The 24241-nt window shown below is 35.6% G+C and overlaps 6 non-coding genes across 6 annotated transcripts; all 6 read left to right on the top strand.

Annotated features, from left to right (window-relative positions):
- The first annotated feature begins 2849 nt into the window (after window positions 1–2849).
- On the top strand, window positions 2850–3040 carry LOC135752891 (U2 spliceosomal RNA). Its single transcript, XR_010533377.1, has one exon. It is a non-coding gene; the product is annotated as a U2 spliceosomal RNA (small nuclear RNA).
- A 782-nt stretch (window positions 3041–3822) lies between these two features.
- Window positions 3823–3987, top strand: LOC135752875 (U1 spliceosomal RNA). Its single transcript, XR_010533363.1, has one exon. It is a non-coding gene; the product is annotated as a U1 spliceosomal RNA (small nuclear RNA).
- Window positions 3988–11496: 7509 nt separating this feature from the next.
- LOC135752890 (U2 spliceosomal RNA) lies at window positions 11497–11687 on the top strand. The gene has a single exon (XR_010533376.1). It is a non-coding gene; the product is annotated as a U2 spliceosomal RNA (small nuclear RNA).
- A 782-nt stretch (window positions 11688–12469) lies between these two features.
- Window positions 12470–12634, top strand: LOC135752880 (U1 spliceosomal RNA). Its single transcript, XR_010533368.1, has one exon. It is a non-coding gene; the product is annotated as a U1 spliceosomal RNA (small nuclear RNA).
- Window positions 12635–20144: 7510 nt separating this feature from the next.
- LOC135752888 (U2 spliceosomal RNA) lies at window positions 20145–20335 on the top strand. Its single transcript, XR_010533374.1, has one exon. It is a non-coding gene; the product is annotated as a U2 spliceosomal RNA (small nuclear RNA).
- A 783-nt stretch (window positions 20336–21118) lies between these two features.
- On the top strand, window positions 21119–21283 carry LOC135752879 (U1 spliceosomal RNA). Its single transcript, XR_010533367.1, has one exon. It is a non-coding gene; the product is annotated as a U1 spliceosomal RNA (small nuclear RNA).
- Window positions 21284–24241: the final 2958 nt, after the last annotated feature.

The following is a 24241-nucleotide window of genomic DNA, read 5'->3' as shown; positions in this document are numbered from 1 at the left end:
ACTTACTGTTTTTGTCTTGTTTTCTTGTGAATATCTGACAATTCTTAAATGGAGATACATTTACTTGGTAAGCAAAGTGGCGTAAGATATTATGTATTGTAATAGAACATTGTTATAAAAGCGTTTTGTGTTTGCTGGGAATTCACAGCCATATAATTAATTATAATAACGCACTTTTTGTTTATAAACATGTTAAAAAATACATTAACACAGAATAATGTGGCAACAAATCAAACGTGCATTTAAATGCAACAAGCAAAAATAAATAAATAAAGCAAATGCACGGAAAAGAAACGAGGAATAAAACAAACACCGCGATTAAAAAATCAGATCGTATACTTTGTAATAATTGAAATAAATTATAAAAATCAACAGGTTTATATTTAAAACAAGTAAAAAATATCTGCCAGCGGGGTAAGAAAAATAAACTTAATTCTAGTTTCAGCTTAATTCAATAATAAACTCAATTTAGGTTTATTTTTCTTACCCCACTGGCAGATATTTTTACTTGTTTTAAGCCTTAACCTATTACATTTTAGAATTTATTTCAGTAAACAAGACTTAAATTCTAAGCCACTTTGCTTATTAAGTAAATGTATCTTGATTTAAGAATTATTTTTTAACTCGAAAACATGAATAAAATACTAAGTAAACGAACAGATTGGGATGTTCAAAACACTTAAACATTTTTTTTTCACTCTACCCGTCATATTACAGCTGTCGAAAAACCACAGCAACGTTGACAGACCTGGAAGCCATGATATATTAGCAGTTTTTAAAATAAGTTAAATCTAGAATCCTTATTGGTTTTAGATACTTAAAAGCAATGAATGATCTTCTTTCTTTTGAATTGATTTGGTATTATGGAGGAGCTCTGTGTCTGGTTATTGAAGATGATTTGGTCTTTGCTCCTATGTTGGCTTATTTTTTGTTATTTCCGTTACTATATATATATTTTTTTTCCCCTTTGTTTTTTCTGATTTGAGGTTATGAAAATGTTTTAATTTGTAATAAAGGTTTTTTGAAAATTCTAAATTCTCTCTCTCTCTCTCTCTCTCTCTCTCTCTCTCTCTCTCTCATGAGCGTGGATCAGTTCCTGCATCAAGGAAAAAATGCGCATCCTGGTAAATTTCAGAAGTTAGACGACTGAGCTGCAGCGGACAGCGTAAGATTTATGAAAACACATTTGAGAAGAAAGGCAAAGCATGTTTCACAGTTAATCCAAGACAGAGGTGGGTAGTAACGAATTACATTTACTTTGTTACATGTACTTGAGTACATTTTTTGTGTAACTAGTACTTTTAGAGTAAATTTAAGGATGGGTACTTTTTACTCTTACTCAAGTACATTTCTAGTGAGAAAACTGTACTTTTACTTCGCTACATTCGGCGGCGTTACTGCGCTACTTTCAAATGGTAATAATTAATGAATATATATATATTTTTAAAGTTTATAGGGCGTGTTCGAAAGTTTCGCGAGACAGGCTGTGTCACCCTCTAGCGCGCGCGACCGCGCCCAGATGATAGGAGAAGCAGATGAGGGCGCGTGTGCGTTGTGCGAGATATCGGAGGCAGATCATGCATGGCGGCTTTGTTCAATAAACGAGGTGACATATCAGCGTACAGGAATTCAAGCTCCAACCTGGTAAGTGTCAGTAATGTCTATTTAAACACTATTATGTGACACACTGTCCGAGTTTTTTTGCCATAATGCACTCTTGTGCAAGCGATGACAAAACCTAGTGTAAGTTAAACCATACAAACAGCACGTTCATCTGCACATTTTCGTATAATTTCCCCACAACTAAACAAACTGAACAGCAAAATGTAAGGACATCTTGCATTTATACACAAATCCGGACACCTCACTAATGTGTAGAAAATACATTCAAATAAAAACGGGATTGTATTTTATTTAAATAGCCTAGTTCCTAAAGAATGAATGAATAAAAATAAAAGAATAACGTTTGATTTTAAAGAAACATGTATTATATATTAAACTTAATGTATAGTTGATTTGCCCAAACAGAAGTTCCATATGAAATTCTAAAATGATAATTTTTATTAAGCTCCTGTTTATGTTCAGTAATTGCACTTTAATGGCAATGAAAATAACATATTCATATAAAAACATGATAACAAACATACACACACATTCTTTTTTGTTTACTGTTTGCATGTTTAAAGGCAGATGCTGACAAGTTTGTGTTGTGAACATGAAAATAAATACAGAGTTAACCGTCAGAAAAACATCTGTGTGTGTTTGAGATTTCAAGTAGTCTGAAATTCAGTGCTTTTGCGCCACTTCTCTATCAGATCGGAAGTAACGAGTAACTAACTACTTGAGTAGTTTTTTCATCTAATACTTTTTTACTCTTACTCAAGTAAATAATTAGATTGATACTTTTACTTTTACTTGAGTACATTTTTGTATAAGTACTTGTACTTTTACTTGAGTACAGATTTTGGGTACTCTACCCACCTCTGATCCAAGACCATAATGACAATTTTGCGCTCTGTTTCCCGAAGCTCGTGGAGGCGTGGAGCAGCATACACAGTTAAGGTATGTGCGATCTACCGGCATTACCTTTACGATCGACGTATTGGATCTGCAAGCTGCAAGCAAATTAACTGAAGCTTTACTTCATGTTTCTGTTTGGTTAAGCGATGACTGCTTTTTTGTGTGTGTGTTTTCTGCATGGGTTTAGAAAAAATGAACTTCTGATCTGCTAGCTCAACGTTCTACCTCTGGGTTATACAATGAGAACGTATAGAGTTAAATGCCCGCTAGCCTCCACCCCAAAAGCCAGCGCCTTCGCCGGCTCCCCCTTTGGCTGCGTCTATTCCGGTATCGCTTCTCGGCCTTTTGGCTAAGATCAAGTGTAGTATCTGTTCTTATCAGTTTAATGTCTGATACGTCTCCTATCCGGGGACTATATGTTAAATGGATTTTTGACCTTCGGAAATGGAAGCGGAGCTTGCTCCTTCCACTCCATGCATCAACGTGGTATTGCAGTGTTTCCATGAATGGTGCGCTCCCCTTCTCGGGGACAAATAAGTCAAGTATAAAAAAAGAATTTGCTTCTTCTGTGCGTGAATGACGGTGTTTTTTCTAATCCGTGTGTTTTAAAATTGCTGTGTTTTCGTTGGCTTTATTGGTTTAACGAAAAGCTTGCGTGGAAATGAACACGCTGACAAAGAAATGTTTTTGTAATGTATTTAATTATTTTCTTTACAAGTTTGTGGTGGTGATCCGAGGACGAATTAAACATCCTCGACACAGCTGAAGGTGCAACAAAAGCGAAAGAGGCCGATTGGAATGTTAAAAACACCTGAAAACTTTTTTTCACTACCCTTCATACTACAGCTGTCGAAAAACCACAGCAACGTCGACAGACCTGGAGGCATAGCTGTACTTGTTTAACTCACAACGACAACGGGTAAGTCATTGAGCCCTGTGTTTTTATTTATCCACGTTCTAAAATTGCTATGCTTTCGTTGTTTCTTGATTGCTCTGTACATTTATTTGTTTCTATTCCACGTAAAGATACTTTGTAATAACGAAACCATATATTTGAATGCGCAATTTAAATCCATTTGATTTAAATTGTTTCACATATTTCACTCTACACGGTTCAACCGGGCTGGAAACGGAATAAAAATAGGGTAGATCTCGAAGAATGTTTGGTCTCAGACGTGGCTTCGTGCGCTTTCCACCTGGTCACACACAGTAATGAAATGTTAGTCGGATGGCCTTCGGGGGCGCCGTCGATGTGATCGGTCACAGGAAGATGCGTCCGTCTGGCCTCAAAGGGTGTCGCTCATACTTACCTGGCAGGGGAGACACCATGATCATGAAGGTGGTTCACCCAGGGCGAGGCTCAGCCATTGCACTCCGGTTGTGCTGACCCTTTGCGAATTCCCCAAATGTGGGAATCTCGACTGCAAAATTTCTGATAGTGGGGGACTGCGTTCGCGCTCTCCCCTGACCTTTGTGTTAAAAATAGATTCTTTTGTCCAAGAGACGTCTAACCACGGCCCAAGAATACATTAGTCATCAAAAAGGCGGCTATTTAACGACTACATAATTTCTAATAGACAGCGAATATGTGTCTAGGCTAAAACAAGGCTTAATTTGGGCTGTCAGTGAAAATCTAATAGACGTTTGACCATTCCAAAAGAATAGACTAGCCATTGAATAGAACCACAATCAAACGGCTACATGTCTAAGAGACAGTCAACAAAATAATGCTTAGATGATTCTTTTCCTTCCAATATAAGAGGTTCTCGGGAATGGCAATCATCCAAACTAATAAATTATAAAGGCTTTTATAAGAAAATGACAACAGTTAAACAACATAGACAGCGTTGGGCAATACAAAATGCTAATAAATACAAGACAAATTGAAATATTGTACATCCATGTACATTAAACAAGCCAACAAATCTGCCAATGGGCTACGACAATTTTTCTTGAATTAAGTGTTTATATCTAGATTTGTTTCTTACCCCTTTGGCAGATTTATTTGCTTGTTTTAAGCCCAAATTCGCTTAAATTTTGAGTTTTTTTCTCCCTAAAGGCTAGGCTTATTTTCTTAGGGCATTTTGCTCATCAAAAAATGCATCTTATTTTAAGACTTTCTAGATATTTGTACAGTGAAAACAGTTCGAAATAACAAGTAAGAAATGATTTTTTGCAATGTATTCATTCATTCGCTACCCTTCGTACTACAGCTGTCGAAAAACCACAGCAACGTCGACAGACCTGGAAGCGTAGCTGTATTTGTTTAACTCACAAAGACAACGGGTAAAGTATTTTCTTGATTACCTAAATGACTTGCTGTAAGAAAATAAGTTTAAGTTTAAGGGGGGGAAATACAGTTTAAAGGGATATTTCAATTTATGATGATAGTTCTGTCATCATTTACTCATGCATACAGGCTTACAACAACACGAGGATTAGTTTTTTTCTGAGTAACACAAAAGAAGGTATTTTGAGGAATGATGGTAAACCCACAGCAGATAGTCACCATTGACTTCCATAGTAGGAATAAAAAAAATATGATGGAATTTATTAGGTACCATCAACCGTGTGCTAACCATCATTTTGCAAAATATTTTCTTCATCATTTATCACGATACTTCCAAAATATTTTTTCCTACTAAGTCAATATTTCATTATTTGCTTTACAAGCTTAAAAATGATGGTGACATGATTCCATGGTAATCACAAACAGTTAAACAAGTAAAATAATCACCATTACTTTTAAAAGCATTTTGAAAATTGCTTGCTTATGCTGGGAGTAAAGGTATTTCACGCAGTGCGCATCCTCTTTAAAAGGTAATGTATGCTTCTTTTAAAGCTGACACATTTGCCACATTAAAATAACAGAAATGTGTACTGTTTAAACTTTTTGGGGCCGGTGTGTCTGTGTTCTTGGGGCACACATCTACATGTAAAAGTAGAATTGCTTATTATTCTTCTCTATTTCTTGTATAGGTCAATTATGAGTGGAGAACCGTTCACCAAATGAAGACCGCAGCCAGGTGACGGGATTCTGTGGTAATCGCAAACAGGTAAACCAGTTAAATAATCATCATTTATTGTTAAAATAATTTTGAAAATTGAAGTTCTGTGTGTTCTTATTGTACTTTATTTATTTCTGCAGGTAAGCACCATACCGTAAGCTTCATTCCCTTTATAACAGGTAAGGTTCATACTGTTTTATTCTTTTGTACTGTTTTATTCGTACTGTTTTAAATCATTCAGTAAATGCAAAGTTAAACTGATGTGTTTTTAATCTAGATTTAAAAGTGTCTACTGTTGAAGCACATCTGATCTCTTCTGAAAGCTGATAATAACTAAATGCTGATGCACCTTGTTTTGAGTGAACCCTTGTTTTTTCTAAATGACCTGATCCTATTGATCCGAGTAATCGGTTTCATATTCGATTAGCATATCTGTCATGTATTTCGGCCCGTAGCCATGAAGTGGTTTTTAAACAAGTAACAGTACTTTTTTAATCCATTGTCCATTGCAATAATCGGCCCTGCTGGTGATGAAAGCATGAACAAGTTTCTCTAAGTCCTGTCTTGAGACAAAACCTCCAATTCTGGCAATATTTCTGAGATGGTAGTAAAAGCAGAATTCCTTATTATTTTTCTCTATCTCAGGCTCTATGGCATATATGTCATGATTTTATTTGTCTATTTATATGTCTATTTACAAGGACTGCCTTGGCCAAATGTTATTGTTAATTAATATTGAAGCAGTTATTTAACATATTTCCTTTGAGTAGTGATTTGTGTAATGATCCATATATCTATTTTTATGTATATTTTTAACTTGGGAATGTGATTTTAAAGCACATATTTGTTATTGTATGACACCTCTCATGTTATGAAAGTAAAAAATAAATGTATTTTCTGATGTCTTGCATTTCTGTTTTTAAACTGTTAATCCTTATCAAGTGCTATACATTAGAAAGTGGATAAATAACAAAAATGTCACTCCTGACAGCTGATAAATTAATCGTTCTTTATAGCACCACTGAGGTGAGCACTTTTCAAGGCAAGATTCTTTATAGAACCGTATAAAAAGGTTCTATATAGTACCAAAAAAAAAAAACGGGTTCTGCTATGGTTACAAGCTGAAGAACCCTTATTTGTTACTATTTAGGAGCATTTGTCTTTAGAGTGTTGCGTAGGTTCGAAACTTTCAAACTTTTAACCAAAAAAAAAAAAAAGGGTCACACGGTTTTATTTGTGGTGTGGACATGAACACGCTGCAGGCATTGAAATGTAATTTGTAATTTATTGTCTCATTTCATATTTAACAAATAGGAAGCAAAGTGCTATTCAATCAGTTTAACTAAACAACTGGTGTTCCTCAATTTTGGGGCCTATGTTGTTCAGTATATCAGTTTTGTTCAGTTTTGTATGTGCATGCAAAAAGCATTCAGCGAGCAAATTAACTGAAGCTTTACCTTCGTGTTTCTTTTTGTATGAGTGATAACTGTTTCTGTATGTATTTGTATGGTTTTTTTACAAGTATAGAGTGAAATGCACACGGTGAGTAATGAACGCAGACCTTCAGTGCCGGACCTCTGACCCGCTAACCTCCATCCCGACAGCCAGCGCCTTCTCCGGATGCCATTGCGGTATCGCTTCTCGGCTTTTTGTGTAAGATCGAGTGGACACCGGGGACTACACGTTTAAATGGATTTTTGACCTTCGGCTATGGAAGCGAGGCTTGCTACGTCCACTCCGTGCATCGACTCTGGCGTTTTCCGGGGACAAATAAGGTGAGTTTAAAACCAGAGTTTGCTTCTTTTGTGCGTGGTTGCCAGTTTGTTTGCCAATCCGTGGTCCATAATAAGTTCCGCTTCGTGGTTTCTCCATCGCTCAGTACTTTTCTGTGTTTCTATTTTACGTAAAGCTAACACCAAAACGATTGTGGAAAGCGCTATATAGATTGTTCTCAAAGAAAAAACGAGAAACAAACCCATGTGAATATGGGTCAAATTATCTAGGCGGAGCACTTCGTTCAAAGAAAAACGCAACAGAATTGTTTGCGTTGAACAAAGACAATGGTGCGTGCAGACATCGAATGTGTATTGTGGATAAAAAATGGCCAGTGGGGTGGGACAATTTTTCTTGAATTAAGTGTTTATGGGAAAAGTTCACAAATTTTTTCTTACCCTGTAGGCAGATTTATTTGCTTGTTTTAAGCATAAAATAACAGGAGAAGAAATTGTGTAGGGGGAGCAGAGGGGTTTTTTTTTCGTTCAAAGAAAAGCAGCGTGGCACGAATGAATGTTTGGCTGAAATGCTATCGTAATTTCCCCCTTAATTTTCCTTACAAACATGAAACCAGAGAGAAGGGCCAGTTGGCATCGAATTGCACCTTGTATTCGGTGATTGATTGAGGAAAAATATGCGTATGTGTATATATACACTTGCTTTGTTGAACAGAGACAATGGCCGCGCGTGCTCCAGCGTCACCTATATGCCTATTTCACAAAATGGCGCCTTTGACCGGAAGTAGGGAAAACATCGTTCAGGTTGCACCACTACGATGGCCACTCAATATAGTATGGACTGACAGCTGCTTTGTTTTCTCCTACACATGAATTTACTTGTAAAAATAACAATAACATATATTGTCGATTGGTGTTATATTATTTTTTTAGCATTACGTATTATCAAAATATATCATATGTTAGACAGCTGTCAATTTTAAATAAAATAACGAGACATACATAACTATTCGTGTCTGCTCCCGTTTATTGTAATGAGTCTGCACATTTGGAGAAATACTTAGACATTTTACTTCTTATTTCTTTAGACTGAATAATTATTTCTTATTAATTCCAAAGTATGAGACCCGATGATCTAATCGTGGTGCATGTGCTATTCCTCGTTTGTTTGCCTGCATCCATTGCTTTACGGCTTGCTTGTTGCGTTGAAATGCACATTTGATTTCTTTACCAGCATTGGATTTAGACCATTCAATGAGAAGAGTTAACAGCGTTTATTATGATTGATAAGCCCTCAACGGAGAATGAAGTCTGCATACATTAAAAGCCTTATTTTGTTTTTATCGTGTGCCTTCCAAAATGTATGCGACGAAACTTAAATCACGCAAAAAATGAATGGTAACTAGACGTGCTTGTTGTGTGCAGGGAGTGCATTTATTTGTAAACTTTTGCTAAATCAAAATGGTTTATTTGTATTTGCTTTTTACCTGGGTTTTATCAGGTTCGCAGTCGGGACATTTTTAATCCATAGTGTATGGAGTTATCTAGTAGAAAATGATCTGCTGTTTTTTTGGTAGAATGTTGTGTGAGCTAAAGAAACGAGGAATAAAACACACACCGCGATTAAAAAAATCAGATCGCATACTTTGTAATTAAAAATAAATAATAATTAATTTCAAAGAAATAAGAAGTAAAATGTGTAAGTATTCCTCAAAATGTGCTTTGGACTAAGTCCCCCGTCATCACAGCAAACGGGAGCAGACCCGAATAGGTATGTCTAGTTATTTTATTAAACATTTCCAGCCGTCTGTAAATTCATGTTTGAAAGAAAAAAGTAAATGAATATCTTACTTACTGTTTTTGTCTTGTTTTCTAGTGAATATCTGACAATTCTTAAATGGAGATACATTTACTTGGTAAGCAAAGTGGCTTAAGATATTGGGGCGGTTTCCCGGACAGGGATTAGACTAGTCCTAGACTTAAACACTTTTAAGAGCTCTCCAAACTGAAAATAACTTGCACTGACATATCTTAAAATACATCAGTGCCCTTTGTTTTACCTCAAAATGCACACATGTAATGTTTTTAGTAAGGCATGTTTGTTAAAACTAGTTATATTTCCTAATTAAACTAAGGCCTAGTCCTGGATTAAGCTAATCCTGGTCCGGGAAACCGCCCCATTATGTATTGTAATAGAAAATTGTTATAAAAACGTTTTGTTTTTGCTGGGAATTCTTGTATATATTTCACAGCTATATAATTAATTATAATAACGCACTTTTTGTTGATAAACATGTTAAAAAATACATTAACACAGAATAATGTGGCAACAAATCAAATGTGCATTTAAATGCAACAAGCAGAAAATAAATAAATAAAGCAAATGCATGGAAAAGAAACGAGGAATAAAACAAACACCGCGATTAAAAAAATCAGATCGCATACTTTGTAATTGAAAATAAATAATAATTAATTCCAAAGAAATAAGAAGTAAAATGTGTAAGTATTCCTCAAAATGTGCTTTGGACTAAGTCCCTGTCATCACAGCAAACGGGAGCAGACCCGAATAGGTATGTCTAGTTATTTTATTTAAAATTTCCAGCCGTCTGTAAATTCATGTTTGAAAGAAAAAAGTAAATGAATATCTTACTTACTGTTTTTGTCTTGTTTTCTTGTGAATATCTGACAATTCTTAAATGGAGATACATTTACTTGGTAAGCAAAGTGGCGTAAGATATTATGTATTGTAATAGAACATTGTTATAAAAGCGTTTTGTGTTTGCTGGGAATTCACAGCCATATAATTAATTATAATAACGCACTTTTTGTTTATAAACATGTTAAAAAATACATTAACACAGAATAATGTGGCAACAAATCAAACGTGCATTTAAATGCAACAAGCAAAAATAAATAAATAAAGCAAATGCACGGAAAAGAAACGAGGAATAAAACAAACACCGCGATTAAAAAATCAGATCGTATACTTTGTAATAATTGAAATAAATTATAAAAATCAACAGGTTTATATTTAAAACAAGTAAAAAATATCTGCCAGCGGGGTAAGAAAAATAAACTTAATTCTAGTTTCAGCTTAATTCAATAATAAACTCAATTTAGGTTTATTTTTCTTACCCCACTGGCAGATATTTTTACTTGTTTTAAGCCTTAACCTATTACATTTTAGAATTTATTTCAGTAAACAAGACTTAAATTCTAAGCCACTTTGCTTATTAAGTAAATGTATCTTGATTTAAGAATTATTTTTTAACTCGAAAACATGAATAAAATACTAAGTAAACGAACAGATTGGGATGTTCAAAACACTTAAACATTTTTTTTTCACTCTACCCGTCATATTACAGCTGTCGAAAAACCACAGCAACGTTGACAGACCTGGAAGCCATGATATATTAGCAGTTTTTAAAATAAGTTAAATCTAGAATCCTTATTGGTTTTAGATACTTAAAAGCAATGAATGATCTTCTTTCTTTTGAATTGATTTGGTATTATGGAGGAGCTCTGTGTCTGGTTATTGAAGATGATTTGGTCTTTGCTCCTATGTTGGCTTATTTTTTGTTATTTCCGTTACTATATATATATTTTTTTTTTCCCCTTTGTTTTTTCTGATTTGAGGTTATGAAAATGTTTTAATTTGTAATAAAGGTTTTTTGAAAATTCTAAATTCTCTCTCTCTCTCTCTCTCTCTCTCTCTCTCTCTCTCTCTCTCTCTCATGAGCGTGGATCAGTTCCTGCATCAAGGAAAAAATGCGCATCCTGGTAAATTTCAGAAGTTAGACGACTGAGCTGCAGCGGACAGCGTAAGATTTATGAAAACACATTTGAGAAGAAAGGCAAAGCATGTTTCACAGTTAATCCAAGACCATAATGACAATTTTGCGCTCTGTTTCCCGAAGCTCGTGGAGGCGTGGAGCAGCATACACAGTTAAGGTATGTGCGATCTACCGGCATTACCTTTACGATCGACGTATTGGATCTGCAAGCTGCAAGCAAATTAACTGAAGCTTTACTTCATGTTTCTGTTTGGTTAAGCGATGACTGCTTTTTTGTGTGTGTGTTTTCTGCATGGGTTTAGAAAAAATGAACTTCTGATCTGCTAGCTCAACGTTCTACCTCTGGGTTATACAATGAGAACGTATAGAGTTAAATGCCCGCTAGCCTCCACCCCAAAAGCCAGCGCCTTCGCCGGCTCCCCCTTTGGCTGCGTCTATTCCGGTATCGCTTCTCGGCCTTTTGGCTAAGATCAAGTGTAGTATCTGTTCTTATCAGTTTAATGTCTGATACGTCTCCTATCCGGGGACTATATGTTAAATGGATTTTTGACCTTCGGAAATGGAAGCGGAGCTTGCTCCTTCCACTCCATGCATCAACGTGGTATTGCAGTGTTTCCATGAATGGTGCGCTCCCCTTCTCGGGGACAAATAAGTCAAGTATAAAAAAAGAATTTGCTTCTTCTGTGCGTGAATGACGGTGTTTTTTCTAATCCGTGTGTTTTAAAATTGCTGTGTTTTCGTTGGCTTTATTGGTTTAACGAAAAGCTTGCGTGGAAATGAACACGCTGACAAAGAAATGTTTTTGTAATGTATTTAATTATTTTCTTTACAAGTTTGTGGTGGTGATCCGAGGACGAATTAAACATCCTCGACACAGCTGAAGGTGCAACAAAAGCGAAAGAGGCCGATTGGAATGTTAAAAACACCTGAAAACTTTTTTTCACTACCCTTCATACTACAGCTGTCGAAAAACCACAGCAACGTCGACAGACCTGGAGGCATAGCTGTACTTGTTTAACTCACAACGACAACGGGTAAGTCATTGAGCCCTGTGTTTTTATTTATCCACGTTCTAAAATTGCTATGCTTTCATTGTTTCTTGATTGCTCTGTACATTTATTTGTTTCTATTCCACGTAAAGATACTTTGTAATAACGAAACCATATATTTGAATGCGCAATTTAAATCCATTTGATTTAAATTGTTTCACATATTTCACTCTACACGGTTCAACCGGGCTGGAAACGGAATAAAAATAGGGTAGATCTCGAAGAATGTTTGGTCTCAGACGTGGCTTCGTGCGCTTTCCACCTGGTCACACACAGTAATGAAATGTTAGTCGGATGGCCTTCGGGGGCGCCGTCGATGTGATCGGTCACAGGAAGATGCGTCCGTCTGGCCTCAAAGGGTGTCGCTCATACTTACCTGGCAGGGGAGACACCATGATCATGAAGGTGGTTTACCCAGGGCGAGGCTCAGCCATTGCACTCCGGTTGTGCTGACCCTTTGCGAATTCCCCAAATGTGGGAATCTCGACTGCAAAATTTCTGATAGTGGGGGACTGCGTTCGCGCTCTCCCCTGACCTTTGTGTTAAAAATAGATTCTTTTGTCCAAGAGACGTCTAACCACGGCCCAAGAATACATTAGTCATCAAAAAGGCGGCTATTTAACGACTACATAATTTCTAATAGACAGCGAATATGTGTCTAGGCTAAAACAAGGCTTAATGTGGGCTGTCAGTGAAAATCTAATAGACGTTTGACCATTCCAAAAGAATAGACTAGCCATTGAATAGAACCACAATCAAACGGCTACATGTCTAAGAGACAGTCAACAAAATAATGCTTAGATGATTCTTTTCCTTCCAATATAAGAGGTTCTCGGGAATGGCAATCATCCAAACTAATAAATTATAAAGGCTTTTATAAGAAAATGACAACAGTTAAACAACATAGACAGCGTTGGGCAATACAAAATGCTAATAAATACAAGACAAATTGAAATATTGTACATCCATGTACATTAAACAAGCCAACAAATCTGCCAATGGGCTACGACAATTTTTCTTGAATTAAGTGTTTATATCTAGATTTGTTTCTTACCCCTTTGGCAGATTTATTTGCTTGTTTTAAGCCCAAATTCGCTTAAATTTTGAGTTTTTTTCTCCCTAAAGGCTAGGCTTATTTTCTTAGGGCATTTTGCTCATCAAAAAATGCATCTTATTTTAAGACTTTCTAGATATTTGTACAGTGAAAACAGTTCGAAATAACAAGTAAGAAATGATTTTTTGCAATGTATTCATTCATTCGCTACCCTTCATACTACAGCTGTCGAAAAACCACAGCAACGTCGACAGACCTGGAAGCGTAGCTGTATTTGTTTAACTCACAAAGACAACGGGTAAAGTATTTTCTTGATTACCTAAATGACTTGCTGTAAGAAAATAAGTTTAAGTTTAAGGGGGGGAAATACAGTTTAAAGGGATATTTCAATTTATGATGATAGTTCTGTCATCATTTACTCATGCATACAGGCTTACAACAACACGAGGATTAGTTTTTTTCTGAGTAACACAAAAGAAGGTATTTTGAGGAATGATGGTAAACCCACAGCAGATAGTCACCATTGACTTCCATAGTAGGAATAAAAAAAATATGATGGAATTTATTAGGTACCATCAACCGTGTGCTAACCATCACTTTGCAAAATATTTTCTTCATCATTTATCACGATACTTCCAAAATATTTTTTCCTACTAAGTCAATATTTCATTATTTGCTTTACAAGCTTAAAAATGATGGTGACATGATTCCATGGTAATCACAAACAGTTAAACAAGTAAAATAATCACCATTACTTTTAAAAGCATTTTGAAAATTGCTTGCTTATGCTGGGAGTAAAGGTATTTCACGCAGTGCGCATCCTCTTTAAAAGGTAATGTATGCTTCTTTTAAAGCTGACACATTTGCCACATTAAAATAACAGAAATGTGTACTGTTTAAACTTTTTGGGGCCGGTGTGTCTGTGTTCTTGGGGCACACATCTACATGTAAAAGCAGAATTGCTTATTATTCTTCTCTATTTCTTGTATAGGTCAATTATGAGTGGAGAACCGTTCACCAAATGAAGACCGCAGCCAGGTGACGGGATTCTGTGGTAATCGCAAACAGGTAAACCAGTTAAATAATCATCATTTATTGTTAAAATAATTTTGAAAATTGAAGTTCTGTGTGTTCTTATTGTACTTTATTTATTTCTGCAGGTAAGCACCATACCGTAAGCTTCATTCCCTTTATAACAGGTAAGGTTCATACTGTTTTATTCTTTTGTACTGTTTTATTCGTACTGTTTTAAATCATTCAGTAAATGCAAAGTTAAACTGATGTGTTTTTAATCTAGATTTAAAAGTGTCTACTGTTGAAGCACATCTGATCTCTTCTGAAAGCTGATAATAACTAAATGCTGATGCACCTTGTTTTGAGTGAACCCTTGTTTTTTCTAAATGACCTGATCCTATTGATCCGAGTAATCGGTTTCATATTCGATTAGCATATCTGTCATGTATTTCGGCCCGTAGCCATGAAGTGGTTTTTAAACAAGTAACAGTACTTTTTTAATCCATTGTCCATTGCAATAATCGGCCCTGCTGGTGATGAAAGCATGAACAAGTTTCTCTAAGTCCTGTCTTGAGACAAAACCTCCAATTCTGGCAATATTTCTGAGATGGTAGTAAAAGCAGAATTCCTTATTATTTTTCTCTATCTCAGGCTCTATGGCATATATGTCATGATTTTATTTGTCTATTTATATGTCTATTTACAAGGACTGCCTTGGCCAAATGTTATTGTTAATTAATATTGAAGCAGTTATTTAACATATTTCCTTTGAGTAGTGATTTGTGTAATGATCCATATATCTATTTTTATGTATATTTTTAACTTAGGAATGTGATTTTAAAGCACATATTTGTTATTGTATGACACCTCTCATGTTATGAAAGTAAAAAATAAATGTATTTTCTGATGTCTTGCATTTCTGTTTTTAAACTGTTAATCCTTATCAAGTGCTATACATTAGAAAGTGGATAAATAACAAAAATGTCACTCCTGACAGCTGATAAATTAATCGTTCTTTATAGCACCACTGAGGTGAGCACTTTTCAAGGCAAGATTCTTTATAGAACCGTATAAAAAGGTTCTATATAGTACCAAAAAAAAAAAACGGGTTCTGCTATGGTTACAAGCTGAAGAACCCTTATTTGTTACTATTTAGGAGCATTTGTCTTTAGAGTGTTGCGTAGGTTCGAAACTTTCAAACTTTTAACCAAAAAAAAAAAAAAAGGGTCACACGGTTTTATTTGTGGTGTGGACATGAACACGCTGCAGGCATTGAAATGTAATTTGTAATTTATTGTCTCATTTCATATTTAACAAATAGGAAGCAAAGTGCTATTCAATCAGTTTAACTAAACAACTGGTGTTCCTCAATTTTGGGGCCTATGTTGTTCAGTATATCAGTTTTGTTCAGTTTTGTATGTGCATGCAAAAAGCATTCAGCGAGCAAATTAACTGAAGCTTTACCTTCGTGTTTCTTTTTGTATGAGTGATAACTGTTTCTGTATGTATTTGTATGGTTTTTTTACAAGTATAGAGTGAAATGCACACGGTGAGTAATGAACGCAGACCTTCAGTGCCGGACCTCTGACCCGCTAACCTCCATCCCGACAGCCAGCGCCTTCTCCGGATGCCATTGCGGTATCGCTTCTCGGCTTTTTGTGTAAGATCGAGTGGACACCGGGGACTACACGTTTAAATGGATTTTTGACCTTCGGCTATGGAAGCGAGGCTTGCTACGTCCACTCCGTGCATCGACTCTGGCGTTTTCCGGGGACAAATAAGGTGAGTTTAAAACCAGAGTTTGCTTCTTTTGTGCGTGGTTGCCAGTTTGTTTGCCAATCCGTGGTCCATAATAAGTTCCGCTTCGTGGTTTCTCCATCGCTCAGTACTTTTCTGTGTTTCTATTTTACGTAAAGCTAACACCAAAACGATTGTGGAAAGCGCTATATAGATTGTTCTCAAAGAAAAAACGAGAAACAAACCCATGTGAATATGGGTCAAATTATCTAGGCGGAGCACTTCGTTCAAAGAAAAACGCAACAGAATTGTTTGCGTTGAACAAAGACAATGGTGCGTGCAGACATCGAATGTGTATTGTGGATAAAAAATGGCCAGTGGGGTGGGACAATTTTTCTTGAATTAAGTGTTTATGGGAAAAGTTCACAAATTTTTTCTTACCCTGTAGGCAGATTTATTTGCTTGTTTTAAGCATAAAATAACAGGAGAAGAAATTGTGTAGGGGGAGCAGAGGGGTTTTTTTTTCGTTCAAAGAAAAGCAGCGTGGCACGAATGAATGTTTGGCTGAAATGCTATCGTAATTTCCCCCTTAATTTTCCTTACAAACATGAAACCAGAGAGAAGGGCCAGTTGGCATCGAATTGCACCTTGTATTCGGTGATTGATTGAGGAAAAATATGCGTATGTGTATATATACACTTGCTTTGTTGAACAGAGACAATGGCCGCGCGTGCTCCAGCGTCACCTATATGCCTATTTCACAAAATGGCGCCTTTGACCGGAAGTAGGGAAAACATCGTTCAGGTTGCACCACTACGATGGCCACTCAATATAGTATGGACTGACAGCTGCTTTGTTTTCTCCTACACATGAATTTACTTGTAAAAATAACAATAACATATATTGTCGATTGGTGTTATATTATTTTTTTAGCATTACGTATTATCAAAATATATCATATGTTAGACAGCTGTCAATTTTAAATAAAATAACGAGACATACATAACTATTCGTGTCTGCTCCCGTTTATTGTAATGAGTCTGCACATTTGGAGAAATACTTAGACATTTTACTTCTTATTTCTTTAGACTGAATAATTATTTCTTATTAATTCCAAAGTATGAGACCCGATGATCTAATCGTGGTGCATGTGCTATTCCTCGTTTGTTTGCCTGCATCCATTGCTTTACGGCTTGCTTGTTGCGTTGAAATGCACATTTGATTTCTTTACCAGCATTGGATTTAGACCATTCAATGAGAAGAGTTAACAGCGTTTATTATGATTGATAAGCCCTCAACGGAGAATGAAGTCTGCATACATTAAAAGCCTTATTTTGTTTTTATCGTGTGCCTTCCAAAATGTATGCGACGAAACTTAAATCACGCAAAAAATGAATGGTAACTAGACGTGCTTGTTGTGTGCAGGGAGTGCATTTATTTGTAAACTTTTGCTAAATCAAAATGGTTTATTTGTATTTGCTTTTTACCTGGGTTTTATCATGTTCGCAGTCGGGACATTTTTAATCCATAGTGTATGGAGTTATCTAGTAGAAAATGATCTGCTGTTTTTTTGGTAGAATGTTGTGTGAGCTAAAGAAACGAGGAATAAAACACACACCGCGATTAAAAAAATCAGATCGCATACTTTGTAATTAAAAATAAATAATAATTAATTTCAAAGAAATAAGAAGTAAAATGTGTAAGTATTCCTCAAAATGTGCTTTGGACTAAGTCCCCCGTCATCACAGCAAACGGGAGCAGACCCGAATAGGTATGTCTAGTTATTTTATTAAACATTTCCAGCCGTCTGTAAATTCATGTTTGAAAGAAAAAAGTAAATGAATATCTTACTTACTGTTTTTGTCTTGTTTTCTAGTGAATATCTGACAATTCTTAAATGGAGATACATTTACTTGGTAAGCAAAGTGGCTTAAGATATTGGGGCGGTTTCCCGGACAGGGATTAGACTAGTCCTAGACTTAAACACTTTTAAGAGCTCTCCAAACTGAAAATAACTTGCACTGACATATCTTAAAATACATCAGTGCCCTTTGTTTTACCTCAAAATGCACACATGTAATGTTTTTAGTAAGGCATGTTTGTTAAAACTAGTTATATTTCCTAATTAAACTAAGGCCTAGTCCTGGATTAAGCTAATCCTGGTCCGGGAAACCGCCCCATTATGTATTGTAATAGAAAATTGTTATAAAAACGTTTTGTTTTTGCTGGGAATTCTTGTATATATTTCACAGCTATATAATTAATTATAATAACGCACTTTTTGTTGATAAACATGTTAAAAAATACATTAACACAGAATAATGTGGCAACAAATCAAATGTGCATTTAAATGCAACAAGCAGAAAATAAATAAATAAAGCAAATGCATGGAAAAGAAACGAGGAATAAAACAAACACCGCGATTAAAAAAATCAGATCGCATACTTTGTAATTGAAAATAAATAATAATTAATTCCAAAGAAATAAGAAGTAAAATGTGTAAGTATTCCTCAAAATGTGCTTTGGACTAAGTCCCTGTCATCACAGCAAACGGGAGCAGACCCGAATAGGTATGTCTAGTTATTTTATTTAAAATTTCCAGCCGTCTGTAAATTCATGTTTGAAAGAAAAAAGTAAATGAATATCTTACTTACTGTTTTTGTCTTGTTTTCTTGTGAATATCTGACAATTCTTAAATGGAGATACATTTACTTGGTAAGCAAAGTGGCGTAAGATATTATGTATTGTAATAGAACATTGTTATAAAAGCGTTTTGTGTTTGCTGGGAATTCACAGCCATATAATTAATTATAATAACGCACTTTTTGTTTATAAACATGTTAAAAAATACATTAACACAGAATAATGTGGCAACAAATCAAACGTGCATTTAAATGCAACAAGCAAAAATAAATAAATAAAGCAAATGCACGGAAAAGAAACGAGGAATAAAACAAACACCGCGATTAAAAAATCAGATCGTATACTTTGTAATAATTGAAATAAATTATAAAAATCAACAGGTTTATATTTAAAACAAGTAAAAAATATCTGCCAGCGGGGTAAGAAAAATAAACTTAATTCTAGTTTCAGCTTAATTCAATAATAAACTCAATTTAGGTTTATTTTTCTTACCCCACTGGCAGATATTTTTACTTGTTTTAAGCCTTAACCTATTACATTTTAGAATTTATTTCAGTAAACAAGACTTAAATTCTAAGCCACTTTGCTTATTAAGTAAATGTATCTTGATTTAAGAATTATTTTTTAACTCGAAAACATGAATAAAATACTAAGTAAACGAACAGATTGGGATGTTCAAAACACTTAAACATTTTTTTTTCACTCTACCCGTCATATTACAGCTGTCGAAAAACCACAGCAACGTTGACAGACCTGGAAGCCATGATATATTAGCAGTTTTTAAAATAAGTTAAATCTAGAATCCTTATTGGTTTTAGATACTTAAAAGCAATGAATGATCTTCTTTCTTTTGAATTGATTTGGTATTATGGAGGAGCTCTGTGTCTGGTTATTGAAGATGATTTGGTCTTTGCTCCTATGTTGGCTTATTTTTTGTTATTTCCGTTACTATATATATATTTTTTTTTTCCCCTTTGTTTTTTCTGATTTGAGGTTATGAAAATGTTTTAATTTGTAATAAAGGTTTTTTGAAAATTCTAAATTCTCTCTCTCTCTCTCTCTCTCTCTCTCTCTCTCTCTCTCTCTCTCTCATGAGCGTGGATCAGTTCCTGCATCAAGGAAAAAATGCGCATCCTGGTAAATTTCAGAAGTTAGACGACTGAGCTGCAGCGGACAGCGTAAGATTTATGAAAACACATTTGAGAAGAAAGGCAAAGCATGTTTCACAGTTAATCCAAGACCATAATGACAATTTTGCGCTCTGTTTCCCGAAGCTCGTGGAGGCGTGGAGCAGCATACACAGTTAAGGTATGTGCGATCTACCGGCATTACCTTTACGATCGACGTATTGGATCTGCAAGCTGCAAGCAAATTAACTGAAGCTTTACTTCATGTTTCTGTTTGGTTAAGCGATGACTGCTTTTTTGTGTGTGTGTTTTCTGCATGGGTTTAGAAAAAATGAACTTCTGATCTGCTAGCTCAACGTTCTACCTCTGGGTTATACAATGAGAACGTATAGAGTTAAATGCCCGCTAGCCTCCACCCCAAAAGCCAGCGCCTTCGCCGGCTCCCCCTTTGGCTGCGTCTATTCCGGTATCGCTTCTCGGCCTTTTGGCTAAGATCAAGTGTAGTATCTGTTCTTATCAGTTTAATGTCTGATACGTCTCCTATCCGGGGACTATATGTTAAATGGATTTTTGACCTTCGGAAATGGAAGCGGAGCTTGCTCCTTCCACTCCATGCATCAACGTGGTATTGCAGTGTTTCCATGAATGGTGCGCTCCCCTTCTCGGGGACAAATAAGTCAAGTATAAAAAAAAGAATTTGCTTCTTCTGTGCGTGAATGACGGTGTTTTTTCTAATCCGTGTGTTTTAAAATTGCTGTGTTTTCGTTGGCTTTATTGGTTTAACGAAAAGCTTGCGTGGAAATGAACACGCTGACAAAGAAATGTTTTTGTAATGTATTTAATTATTTTCTTTACAAGTTTGTGGTGGTGATCCGAGGACGAATTAAACATCCTCGACACAGCTGAAGGTGCAACAAAAGCGAAAGAGGCCGATTGGAATGTTAAAAACACCTGAAAACTTTTTTTCACTACCCTTCATACTACAGCTGTCGAAAAACCACAGCAACGTCGACAGACCTGGAGGCATAGCTGTACTTGTTTAACTCACAACGACAACGGGTAAGTCATTGAGCCCTGTGTTTTTATTTATCCACGTTCTAAAATTGCTATGCTTTCATTGTTTCTTGATTGCTCTGTACATTTATTTGTTTCTATTCCACGTAAAGATACTTTGTAATAACGAAACCATATATTTGAATGCGCAATTTAAATCCATTTGATTTAAATTGTTTCACATATTTCACTCTACACGGTTCAACCGGGCTGGAAACGGAATAAAAATAGGGTAGATCTCGAAGAATGTTTGGTCTCAGACGTGGCTTCGTGCGCTTTCCACCTGGTCACACACAGTAATGAAATGTTAGTCGGATGGCCTTCGGGGGCGCCGTCGATGTGATCGGTCACAGGAAGATGCGTCCGTCTGGCCTCAAAGGGTGTCGCTCATACTTACCTGGCAGGGGAGACACCATGATCATGAAGGTGGTTTACCCAGGGCGAGGCTCAGCCATTGCACTCCGGTTGTGCTGACCCTTTGCGAATTCCCCAAATGTGGGAATCTCGACTGCAAAATTTCTGATAGTGGGGGACTGCGTTCGCGCTCTCCCCTGACCTTTGTGTTAAAAATAGATTCTTTTGTCCAAGAGACGTCTAACCACGGCCCAAGAATACATTAGTCATCAAAAAGGCGGCTATTTAACGACTACATAATTTCTAATAGACAGCGAATATGTGTCTAGGCTAAAACAAGGCTTAATGTGGGCTGTCAGTGAAAATCTAATAGACGTTTGACCATTCCAAAAGAATAGACTAGCCATTGAATAGAACCACAATCAAACGGCTACATGTCTAAGAGACAGTCAACAAAATAATGCTTAGATGATTCTTTTCCTTCCAATATAAGAGGTTCTCGGGAATGGCAATCATCCAAACTAATAAATTATAAAGGCTTTTATAAGAAAATGACAACAGTTAAACAACATAGACAGCGTTGGGCAATACAAAATGCTAATAAATACAAGACAAATTGAAATATTGTACATCCATGTACATTAAACAAGCCAACAAATCTGCCAATGGGCTACGACAATTTTTCTTGAATTAAGTGTTTATATCTAGATTTGTTTCTTACCCCTTTGGCAGATTTATTTGCTTGTTTTAAGCCCAAATTCGCTTAAATTTTGAGTTTTTTTCTCCCTAAAGGCTAGGCTTATTTTCTTAGGGCATTTTGCTCATCAAAAAATGCATCTTATTTTAAGACTTTCTAGATATTTGTACAGTGAAAACAGTTCGAAATAACAAGTAAGAAATGATTTTTTGCAATGTATTCATTCATTCGCTACCCTTCATACTACAGCTGTCGAAAAACCACAGCAACGTCGACAGACCTGGAAGCGTAGCTGTATTTGTTTAACTCACAAAGACAACGGGTAAAGTATTTTCTTGATTACCTAAATGACTTGCTGTAAGAAAATAAGTTTAAGTTTAAGGGGGGGAAATACAGTTTAAAGGGATATTTCAATTTATGATGATAGTTCTGTCATCATTTACTCATGCATACAGGCTTACAACAACACGAGGATTAGTTTTTTTCTGAGTAACACAAAAGAAGGTATTTTGAGGAATGATGGTAAACCCACAGCAGATAGTCACCATTGACTTCCATAGTAGGAATAAAAAAAATATGATGGAATTTATTAGGTACCATCAACCGTGTGCTAACCATCACTTTGCAAAATATTTTCTTCATCATTTATCACGATACTTCCAAAATATTTTTTCCTACTAAGTCAATATTTCATTATTTGCTTTACAAGCTTAAAAATGATGGTGACATGATTCCATGGTAATCACAAACAGTTAAACAAGTAAAATAATCACCATTACTTTTAAAAGCATTTTGAAAATTGCTTGCTTATGCTGGGAGTAAAGGTATTTCACGCAGTGCGCATCCTCTTTAAAAGGTAATGTATGCTTCTTTTAAAGCTGACACATTTGCCACATTAAAATAACAGAAATGTGTACTGTTTAAACTTTTTGGGGCCGGTGTGTCTGTGTTCTTGGGGCACACATCTACATGTAAAAGCAGAATTGCTTATTATTCTTCTCTATTTCTTGTATAGGTCAATTATGAGTGGAGAACCGTTCACCAAATGAAGACCGCAGCCAGGTGACGGGATTCTGTGGTAATCGCAAACAGGTAAACCAGTTAAATAATCATCATTTATTGTTAAAATAATTTTGAAAATTGAAGTTCTGTGTGTTCTTATTGTACTTTATTTATTTCTGCAGGTAAGCACCATACCGTAAGATTCATTCCCTTTATAACAGGTAAGGTTCATACTGTTTTATTCTTTTGTACTGTTTTATTCGTACTGTTTTAAATCATTCAGTAAATGCAAAGTTAAACTGATGTGTTTTTAATCTAGATTTAAAAGTGTCTACTGTTGAAGCACATCTGATCTCTTCTGAAAGCTGATAATAACTAAATGCTGATGCACCTTGTTTTGAGTGAACCCTTGTTTTTTCTAAATGACCTGATCCTATTGATCCGAGTAATCGGTTTCATATTCGATTAGCATATCTGTCATGTATTTCGGCCCGTAGCCATGAAGTGGTTTTTAAACAAGTAACAGTACTTTTTTAATCCATTGTCCATTGCAATAATCGGCCCTGCTGGTGATGAAAGCATGAACAAGTTTCTCTAAGTCCTGTCTTGAGACAAAACCTCCAATTCTGGCAATATTTCTGAGATGGTAGTAAAAGCAGAATTCCTTATTATTTTTCTCTATCTCAGGCTCTATGGCATATATGTCATGATTTTATTTGTCTATTTATATGTCTATTTACAAGGACTGCCTTGGCCAAATGTTATTGTTAATTAATATTGAAGCAGTTATTTAACATATTTCCTTTGAGTAGTGATTTGTGTAATGATCCATATATCTATTTTTATGTATATTTTTAACTTAGGAATGTGATTTTAAAGCACATATTTGTTATTGTATGACACCTCTCATGTTATGAAAGTAAAAAATAAATGTATTTTCTGATGTCTTGCATTTCTGTTTTTAAACTGTTAATCCTTATCAAGTGCTATACATTAGAAAGTGGATAAATAACAAAAATGTCACTCCTGACAGCTGATAAATTAATCGTTCTTTATAGCACCACTGAGGTGAGCACTTTTCAAGGCAAGATTCTTTATAGAACCGTATAAAAAGGTTCTATATAGTACCAAAAAAAAAAAACGGGTTCTGCTATGGTTACAAGCTGAAGAACCCTTATTTGTTACTATTTAGGAGCATTTGTCTTTAGAGTGTTGCGTAGGTTCGAAACTTTCAAACTTTTAACCAAAAAAAAAAAAAAGGGTCACACGGTTTTATTTGTGGTGTGGACATGAACACGCTGCAGGCATTGAAATGTAATTTGTAATTTATTGTCTCATTTCATATTTAACAAATAGGAAGCAAAGTGCTATTCAATCAGTTTAACTAAACAACTGGTGTTCCTCAATTTTGGGGCCTATGTTGTTCAGTATATCAGTTTTGTTCAGTTTTGTATGTGCA

This window comes from Paramisgurnus dabryanus, chromosome 9, assembly GCF_030506205.2.
Source record: "Paramisgurnus dabryanus chromosome 9, PD_genome_1.1, whole genome shotgun sequence".
In the NCBI taxonomy this organism is placed as follows: domain Eukaryota; kingdom Metazoa; phylum Chordata; class Actinopteri; order Cypriniformes; family Cobitidae; genus Paramisgurnus; species Paramisgurnus dabryanus.
Note: the sequence above shows the minus strand (reverse complement) of the source record. Positions and strands in the feature narration are given on the sequence as shown.